Below are 9,983 nucleotides of genomic sequence, written 5' to 3' on the forward strand. Positions count from 1 at the left end.
CAATCATCAATGACATTGTCAAATATGCACCTAGCAGCTCGGCAAACGGTGAAAGATTTACCACGGTTCGGTGGCGATCCTGAGGATTGGCCGCGTTTTATTGCTGCCTACGAGCGAACTACTAGGATGTGTGCATTCAGTAATGACGAATTGCTGGACAGACTAGAGAGAAGTTTATACGACAGGGCACTATCCGCAGTCAAAAGTATGCTGCTGCATCCTGAAAACGTACCAACTGTGATATCTCGACTTCGAACACTGTTTGGAAACCCAGAGATGATTGTAGAAACCATGATAAAGCGGATTCGTTCGATGCCAGCTCCAAAGGCTGATAAGATGGAAAGCATCATCGATTTTGGTGTGGCCGTACAAAACTTGTGCTCAACTATTGAGGCATGCAGGATGAAAGAATGCCTTTACAATGTTGCGTTACTACACGAGTTAACTAATCTACTGCCGTGTGGTATCAAAATGAACTGGGCATTACACCGTCAGGAAAAACCGACTGTCACGCTAAAGGAGTTCAGTGACTGGATTGGAAATCTTGTGGATGCGCTGAGCAAAGTCTCCGTCCCTCCTGAAAATGGCAGACATGTGAAACTGGATAAACGCCGAGGCAGGGAAGAAGCCTTCATTCATACCCATTTGGAAGCGCCGGTTGAGTGTGTTAGTAAATCCTGTATAGTGTGCGCTGGGACATGTGCTGCTTTAACTGACCGCGAAGAGTTTCTTGGCATGAACGTTCAAGAACGCTGGAGATTGATCAAGCTTCATAAAATATGCAGGAAATGTTTGTATAAACACTTCACTACATGTCAAGTAAATCAGCATTGCAACGAAAATGGATGCACACAGGTATCAAACGAGGTTTACACTTCGTCTGCAATCCGAATACTTGATTTCGAGCCATCCAGCGTTGCACGGATCAGTCTAATCAGTTTCGCCGGAAAACCGTGTTCGGACATTTTCTGCCACAGCTCATTTCTCTTCACTGAATCGTACGCTGCTTTGAAATCAATGAACAGATTGTGAGTCTGCAAGTTGTACTCCCGGAATTTATCAAAGATCATCCGCAGACTAAACATCTGATCCGTTGTTGATCGGCCCTCACGAAAACCTGCCTGGTATTCGCCGACGAAGGACTCCTCAAGCGGTCTCAGTCTGTTAAACAGGATACGCGACAGGATTTTGTACGCCGAGCTCAGAAGGGTGATCCCTCTGTAATTGACGCATTCTAGTCTGTGCCCTTTGTCATAGATTGGCAGTTCTTCATCCTCCTACATTTTTTGGATAATGTGGTGGATTGATTGATGCAGCTGCTCACTTCCGTGTTTGAGAAGCTCGACCGGGATCTCGTCCTCCCCACATCACACTCTCTTCGTGTTGCCTTTTTTTCTGTGGTGGATTCGTTTCTCTTCTGTCCTTGCTACACTATACCGCTCTCTGTTGGAACGGGTACGAGCCACTAGCATTCGACTCCTAGCAACATTTTTTCTCGCTCGTCACTCGCTGGCACTCCTCATCAAACCAACCATTTCGTTGGCGTCGCTGTGCAGTGCCTAACACTTCCTGCGCTGTTGTAGTCACATCTTCGTGAATATTTTCCCACAATTTGTTGACGTCGCCAGATCCGGTGGCATCTCCTCTCCGCTCATTTAGCTTCTGGTGGTACTGTTCAGCAACTCCTTCAACTGACAGGCGTTGGATATTGAAACGCATCGTTCTGTTGTTTCGTGAATTCGTGACGCTGGAAAGTCGCGCCCGAATTTTTGCAACTACAAGATAGTGATCCGAGTCGATATTCGGACCTCTGAAGGATCTTACATCTATAACATCCGAGAAATGTCGTCCGTCCACCAGCACGTGGTCTATCCGTGAGCAAGTGTCTCCACTCGGATGTTGCCAGGTGTGTTTACGGATATTCTTACGTGCGAAGTAGGTACTGCTTATTGCCATCCCTATAGCAGCAGCAAAGGTTACAAGTCGCAGACCATTATCGTTGGTAGCGGAATGAAGGCTTTCCGTACCAATGACAGGGTGAGAGAAACTTTCCCTTACGATCTACGCATTTGCATTTCCGATGACAATCTTTACATCGTGTGTTGGGCACTCTCCGTAGGCCTTATCAAGGCTCTCATAGAACTCAGCCTTCACGTCACCAGGCTTATCGTTCGTTGGGGCATAGATGCTAATCAGGCTATAGTTGAAGAATATACCCATCATTCTCAACACGCAAATGGGGTCACTTATCGGCTTCCACCGGATAACACGCTCCATCTGCTTCCCGATCACCATGAAGCCAACTCCTCGTTCTGCTGTGTCACCGCCGCTATAGTAGATGTGGTACTTGAATGAAGTGTTCGCTATGGGATCTACAGCCCAGAATTCACGTTCTCCAGTTCTGGGCCACCATATTTCCTGGATTGCTGCCACACTCACGCCGACCTTCTGCAGCTCACGATCCAGGAGCCCAACACGTGCGGGTTCATTCAAAGTTCTCACGTTCCAAGATCCGACTTTCCAATCGTTGTCGGATCTGTTTCCGTTGAATTAATCCGTTCGCTCTACTTTTGCCTTTCTTGGTAACTGTAGAATCTTCGGCTACCTTACCAGACTTTACCTGAGATAAAAAGCTCACAATTTTTCAAAAAAAATATTTGGAGGGAAAATAAATCGACCGTTATATCCCAAGTAACATTTTAAGTTTTATAACGCTCTTGAAGATCATAATTTACTCTACAAGAGTGTTATAAAACCAGAATAAAACCAACATGTTACTAGGAATGTAATCAATCTCTGTTTGATCGAACTATTTTCTTTTTGATAGGAACTGGCAAGTTTTGTACCGCATTAAACTTACCACGAAGTTTGTAAATCCCGTCCTTATCCACTATGTAGGCGACAACAATCGATTCGATCAGAGAAAAACTCACATTTGTCTCGATTAACGTGCAATTTGTATTTATCCAGCATTTTCAATACCTTCTCCAATTTGAGTAAATGAGTTTTGTCGTCAAGACCAGCCACTGAATACGGTAACTCATATGACATATCTTTGAATATCTGACGCTTTTTTATCGATTAAACCAAATGATATTTTAGTTACTAGATAAAGATTGTCGCTGTCGTCGCTGTCCGGAACATCTTTTGCTGGCAAGGATAGGGGATCCAAATGTCAATGAAGGAAAAATACATACGGACAGCAGAACAAAGGGAACCGAAGCGACATATAAAGCGAATCTTTATCTAGTAACTAAAATATCTTTTGTAACGACTCTGTGTTAAACTGCAATGAGATTCCTTAGGAATCCCATTAAACAACTGGCAGTATGTGGCTGTGCCGTCTCTCAAGAAAAAGAGAAATTGTTACTCTCGCGTTCCGTGTTCATGGCACCACCCCAAGGTCTCTCTCACCATCCAGAAACCAGGAAATTAATCGACCATGAGAAATCTGAGTGTCTGCGCAGTGAGGTGGCTCGCACCCACAGCAATGAGGATTGCATACGGGGTTGTGGTACACACAGAGAAAGAATCTAGAAAGAAGATCCTCGGATCGCGTAATGGATGGCAGATGAGGATTAGCCTTGAAGGAAATTCCCATCTGTATTTGTAGATGACCTAATCCAACAATAGCTCCGAAAATTTTGCCCTGCTATGAGGCAGATTAAATTGGAAGCCGCCGATTAGTTTCGTGAAGCCCAGCAATTGAGTCATACGACAAAAATTAAAAGGGAAAGTTAGCCTAAAAACTTTGGTATTATATAAGCGAACTATTAGAGTGAGGTGAGATAAGACTGAGTACATCAAAGATATATGTTAATGAAATCCAATTTATAGAACTATCGAATTGTCGGAAATTTTTCTTAAAAGTTAATCTAAAGTGCGAGGAGTGAAACACGTATAGGTAAGCCTTTTTGATGCCTACTTGATCCAATGGCAATAAAACTAATATCGTTGCGGGATAGCTTCCCTTCAACGAAGGGTTTTTTTCTTGGGTTTAGGCCCCTAGGGCTTGAGGCTCGGACTGGTATCTTGTCCGGAATCACCGATCTCACCAATATCCGGTGAGTAGATGAGAAGTCCTTCACCGATGAGCAGTGCTGCAGTAGACTCGAGGCTCATCGTTCGAGAGATCGAGCCCATAACTTTGGCAGCATCAGTGTCTCTCGGTCATCTCTCGGTAAGTGGTACTCTCTAAGTGGTACTCTATCTTGACAAACCATCTACCCTTCGGTCGACGCCGACTCAAACAAGGCGTGGTGGGTATCTCTCGTCGTTTCGACCTCAGTGCACGAGAACTCACTACTCTACGGACCGTTCCAACCGGCTCCCATAAGGCATCGTTAGAGAGCGTCACACATCGTGAAAGAGAGTCGCACTTGCTGAAGCCTCAGGATAGATTCTGAACCAAGAGTCTCGCCCTCTCGATTTTCCGCTAACCTGGCGCACCATCATCCATTTATATCTCGGTGAGCCACCGGGGTACCCATCTCAAGACACAGAGAGAGGAACTCACACTAGTTGTCGCCGCTGGACAGTTCCACAGCAGGGTACACCTCCATCGCGACGCTTCGTCACCGATTTTGGGTTGCCGTGAGAGATCGCGTCACAGAGGCCCGTGACAGCGAGACCAACCAATTTGTTGCATGCGGTGCATCACATTTGCAGTTCGATCTGTCGCAACGACGCACAGTGGGACCAATCCCAAAAAAGACGGTCAAAAATGTTAGAAGTGAATAAAATGGTCTAGCAGGCTACATATTATGATATTTCATTGAATGGGTGGTTCATCTTCTCGGCATCACCGACCCGTATGCTAGAGATCCACTACCGGAACGAGAGGTGGGGCACCAGTCGTCGCAAGCACGCTAACGTTCTCAAAGACAACGTGCTTGCACCAACTGGTGCCTCATCAAATATCAATGGCTGGTGCCGCCAGTGTAGAGTTCTATTTCTATGAGCACTTTCACAGGTATTAACTGCTACCTTTAATTACCGATTTCTGCCACCTCACAGCAGTGCTAACGGAAAAATGTATTCCATTATTAGAAATTGTGAACATATAGAATGGATCGTCCCTACACAAACTAAAGCTGTAGAGGCGCAAATCGTTTCTTGATATTACGGTTCATGTGAAAAACTCATGATCTGTTTACAGAGTAAGTATGGAAAATAAGACGTAGGGGTCAAATAAAATACTCTCCCTGCATTGCGACTAAACATGACATGACTTGATAGTTTGTCCTACTTCCTTTAACAATATTTTCAAAATCTCAGAGCGCAAGTGCCTGTAAAAACTCATGATCATATTTAATTTCCCTAATTAAAGTATGCGTAAGACGAGAACAAATTGTACTAGGGGGTCGTACACATATTACATATGCCCTTATGGGGGAGGGTGATCTGTCGTTTTACCTATAAATAAAAAATCATTTGTATGTAAGAAATCTTACATGAAGGGAGGGATGTTGAAAAAAACAGAAATAACGCTTACGTAATAAGTGTACGACCCCTAGACAATTTTCAGCTGATGTCGCACCATTGTATTGGGGCAAATGAGAAGTAGAAGGAGAAGGGAAAACGTATTGTGCGTTGCTTTTTATCAAAATTGATTGGCAAGACCGAAACGACCACTGTCAGTAAAACCGAAATAACTGAGCGGGCGGAGGGTGGCGGAGCCTAATTTCTGCAGGATTGGATTCCTGACAAAAAAATGAAACAACAGTGTGAATTTCATTGATGGGTACCGATGGGTACCTTTTTGAATTTCACAATGAATACAGCAAGAAGATAATACAATAATAATTTCATACATAATAAAGACCGAGTACTTTCTGCGCGATCAAAAATAATTTACGAACGTATATGCGTGGCTTTATTAGTTTTTGGACTACACTTTGTGATGGTGCCAAATATAATAGGTTTGGGTGATGTATACGTTGTGGCCAACATAATGAAGCAGTAAGATAAATGTTAGAAGATTTAACAGAATAAAAAATCGACAACATGCTCAACTTGTATTGACTGTAAAGGTAAGATCCACCCGAATAAAACGACTCAAAACTATGTTAACATCATCGTCAAGTATTCTACTAACAACCCATGACTCAAGTTATCAATTTGGATCATTTTGAAAAAATGGTTTTTGACCGTCTTTTTGAAGATTGGTCCTTCTGTTCGACGTCCAACGTAAAAACAAAGCTTGCAAGTAAGTGATTAGGAGCTTTGAGCTCAAAGTAGAATCCTTCCAAAGATTGTAAACCTCCTTAGACCTAAAATACAATTGTTTCTTCGCGAAAGTGTGATCTGTTTTCATGATTAGTTTTTTTAAAATCTGAGATCTTCGTTCTAATTCTTAGTTCGATTAGCTTCCGTTTGGATGGTCAAAGAATCACGAGTGTTTGAGCCACTTTAGAAAACTCGCCCAAAGATAGGGTCTCAAAGCCGGATCTATAGAAAGCGTCAGCAGTCTCTCTAACCCGGGAGTGGCGCTTAAGCTGCTGTACGTTGTGTGCAGGAGACGAACGTTTCACTTTTATTACACCGATATTATTACCGCAGTAACTCAACAGTTTGGTAGTCGTTGAGAGAAGTCCGTGGAGTAAAATTTCTTGTCTTGCTCAATTTTCAAAGACACGGGCGAACCGGTTTCGATCTCGAATGTCATCCGCTTCCGATTGTGCGTAAGAACTGAAGAACTGACTGAACCGTTGGTTGGTTATGACATCATACAAATTTTCTTTCCTTGCATTCCCTAAACCGAGATTTTTTTGGTGCCCCATAACAAACTTTATTAACATCAATATAAAAGCATGGGGATACAAATTTATAAAAGGGACTCAAACGCAATTCAATTTTCTGACCCGCAGCATCTACCAACATTTGCATCTCGCATTGAAAAATTAAAAAGATAAGTCATTTTGTGCTTTGCTCGTTCGGAATTCGATTCGGAACGGTATCCCTCCTTGATAGTTCAAGGAGATTTCTTCTGACTAACCTTCTACGACAAAAACAACTCACAAACAATCAAGCCGTTTTGCCGTTATGAGATTAAAACAAGGGTTGTTCGGTGCGGGAAAATTGAATCCACCTTCTGGGCGGTGTGGGTCGTTTGGCGATGACACCGATTTCTACTTTGATGGAACCTCTGTATTGACCAGTGGGATGATCTTTCAGAGCCATCAGTACCATAACCGCTTCCGTAATTTGCGGTGCAACGATGAAACCATGCAGACCGTACGAATTTTGTATTTCCACTACTTGCATGAATGAAGTTGTCTTTCGTCCATGCGGTACGTGGCTCGTTAGTTTGAGCACAGCTCATAAGAGACAACTTCATCTTTTATGACTCTTTCCATTTCCTGTTTCATGATAATGAAATAATGATATTTCATGACTTATACTATGTTCGCACAGGGCTTTCTTGGTGGAATCTCTTTCGTCGATAATTTGAATAACGGGTTATACAGTGGGCAATGCGAATGATAAGACATGCTGACTTTTGACAGAAGTTGAGGTTAAAATTAATCCCAATTCCTGCTTAATTTTTCATTCTAAAAAGAACTCGCTTAAAAACTCGACAAGGTATTTTCCAGAATAACCGGAAAACAAACAAATGTACTCAATTGTCATAAGACGAGTTTGTACAATCCCATTTAATTCCACCACTTAATTGTACATTGACAGATACGTATTTCGACCTCAACAGTAAGGTCGTCTTCAGTGTCTCGTACTTGACTCGACTTGTAACAAATGTAACCGAATCAAAGTGAACTGAGCAGATATGAGATTCATGGGAAGTGATGATACTAGACTTCCGGAAGATGGAATTTTCCCGAAATCCTGGACAAGGATTTTCTTAGATTTAAAGAAGTGAAAATCTGGGAGCGGAATTCTTGTAAATCGGAATACCACAAATTTTTGACTTTATTAACTACTAGTCGACCCGGCAGACGTTGTCCTGCATAGTAGGCGGAAATGCGCGTTGTGAACTGCCCATGGGAAATTTCAATACGAATCTTAATTTTAATTTTTCACGATGTACTCAACCTTACTCGTGATTTATGCGTGAGGAAATATCATATAAACCCGTCGGAAACTATAATGAACGTAACTGCTGAAGGAATGAAGAAAATCCATCCAGCCGTTTTCGAGTTATGCGGATACGAACACAGACCATTTCATTTTTTATATATAAGAGAAGATGTATAAGACAAAAACTTCCGGGGAGGATTTCACCAAAAGTCTTTAAAACAACGTACAGATCATATGGTTTAATGTTATCGAAAGCAGAATAATATATCACCGATTTTATGATTATTATTTCTTATACTGTCAATGCTTTCGTGTAAGGGAGATCCCAAAATATGCCATCTGAAAAATCAATATCAACCACTACAGAAGTCCACTCCACAAAACCAATTCACTGTCATAATCGCATCATAATTTATTATCCAAGCAGCGGTAAGTGTCGATAGCACAATGCGAAACCGGCAAAAAGCGGAACCATTACGAGCAGAGAATCCCTTTTTCAACTTTCATTCCGTCGCAGCCATCAGGAGACATCGAGAGCATTTATCCCGTGAACGCGTGTTTACTCCGTAAAAACACTTCAGCCATGGTTTGGGGCCTCTAAAGCCAGCAGCCGAAAAACAACACCCGATCTTACCGGAAACGAACGGTTGCGGCAAAAAAGCCCCCCATCCCGGAAATAGAAAATAGAACGAGGAGCACAAAAGAGGATATACTTTCTATGACCAACGACGACGATGACTGCAAACGGCATAAACACCTCTTCGTCGTCGTCGTCGTCGCCGCCGTTGGGTTAAGCCTTCTTTCCCAGCAGCAAATTGCTATCTATATGGAGTGAAGACCGACTTGCAAGAAAGCGAACCGATCGAACGGAGAATGGAATTTCCGGCTCTCCATGCCCAGATTCAGGCTTTTCTTGAGATGGGTCGGTTTTGATTAGGGGTATGCGATGTGGGATCTTGGCCCTAGAAGGAATACGAGTAACCGTAGATCGAGCAACCAGACTCGGGGGAAATTTGAATGAAAAAAAACTCAGGCATATGTGGGTGGTTCACCGACAAGACATGGGAATTTCGAAAGCCTGTACATCAAATTCAAAACACGTGGACAAAAACGTTTTGACAAAAATCGCAAATAAAATTCGTAGCAAAGGGGTCTTACTCGCCAGGCTCCGCAGGTTTGCAAAAAAAAGGTGTGAAAAGTGGTCGCGTGTCTTTTCAAATGACACTTTTTTCATTTCTTTTTCAAATAGTAACATTAACTATTCCACAAGTTTAAATAACTATTTATTAGTTCTATTTAAATTGAACGTAGATAAAAGTGTATTTCTGGACCTGGGACAAATAGTTAAGTACTACATAAAAATAATACAAAAACAATTGGTGAAAACAATATTATCATTCGCAGCACAATTATGTTTATTGTGAGATACAAATTAATTGCAACAATATATTGATTCATATTACTCGACATCTAACGATTCTTGGATAAAACGACTTTAATTTTGGTACATCAGAAATCCAATCATTCGGAATATCACCTACCGTTAGAGTTAGTAAATGAAATCATGGAAGGCGGATGGGGGTCCTGTGTGTGATAGTACAGAAGATAAATGATTATTTCGAACTAATAGAAATTTATGTGTTCCAGAGCTGATAAATAATATCGCCACTGCTGAAAACTATCTTCGAATGCATGCGGGGATGATGCATGCAGGTGCAGAAGACTGGTAGCGATAAGACGATTTTCCTTCCATTTTGGTTTCGGATTACGTACCACGTTTCAACGCAATTACCGGTAAAATAGGTTCTAAGTGAATGAAAATAGTTAATAATGAATCAAGTTGAGGATGCATGGGAGGTTAAATATATACAGAAGACGAAGGTGTCTGAATCAGTGACCACCTAAATGCGATCTAGCGACAGGTGATACATGTTTGAGTCAAGACGCTT

At 42.2% G+C, this 9,983-nt stretch overlaps 1 long non-coding RNA gene across 1 annotated transcript; it reads left to right on the forward strand.

Annotated features, from left to right (window-relative positions):
- Positions 1-3,705: 3,705 nt before the first annotated feature.
- Positions 3,706-4,562, forward strand: LOC134217369 (uncharacterized). The gene is made up of 3 exons (XR_009981013.1): positions 3,706-3,904; positions 3,966-4,064; positions 4,400-4,562. It is a non-coding gene; the product is annotated as an uncharacterized LOC134217369 (long non-coding RNA).
- Positions 4,563-9,983: the final 5,421 nt, after the last annotated feature.

This window comes from Armigeres subalbatus, chromosome 2 (assembly GCF_024139115.2).
Source record: "Armigeres subalbatus isolate Guangzhou_Male chromosome 2, GZ_Asu_2, whole genome shotgun sequence".
NCBI lineage: Eukaryota > Metazoa > Arthropoda > Insecta > Diptera > Culicidae > Armigeres > Armigeres subalbatus.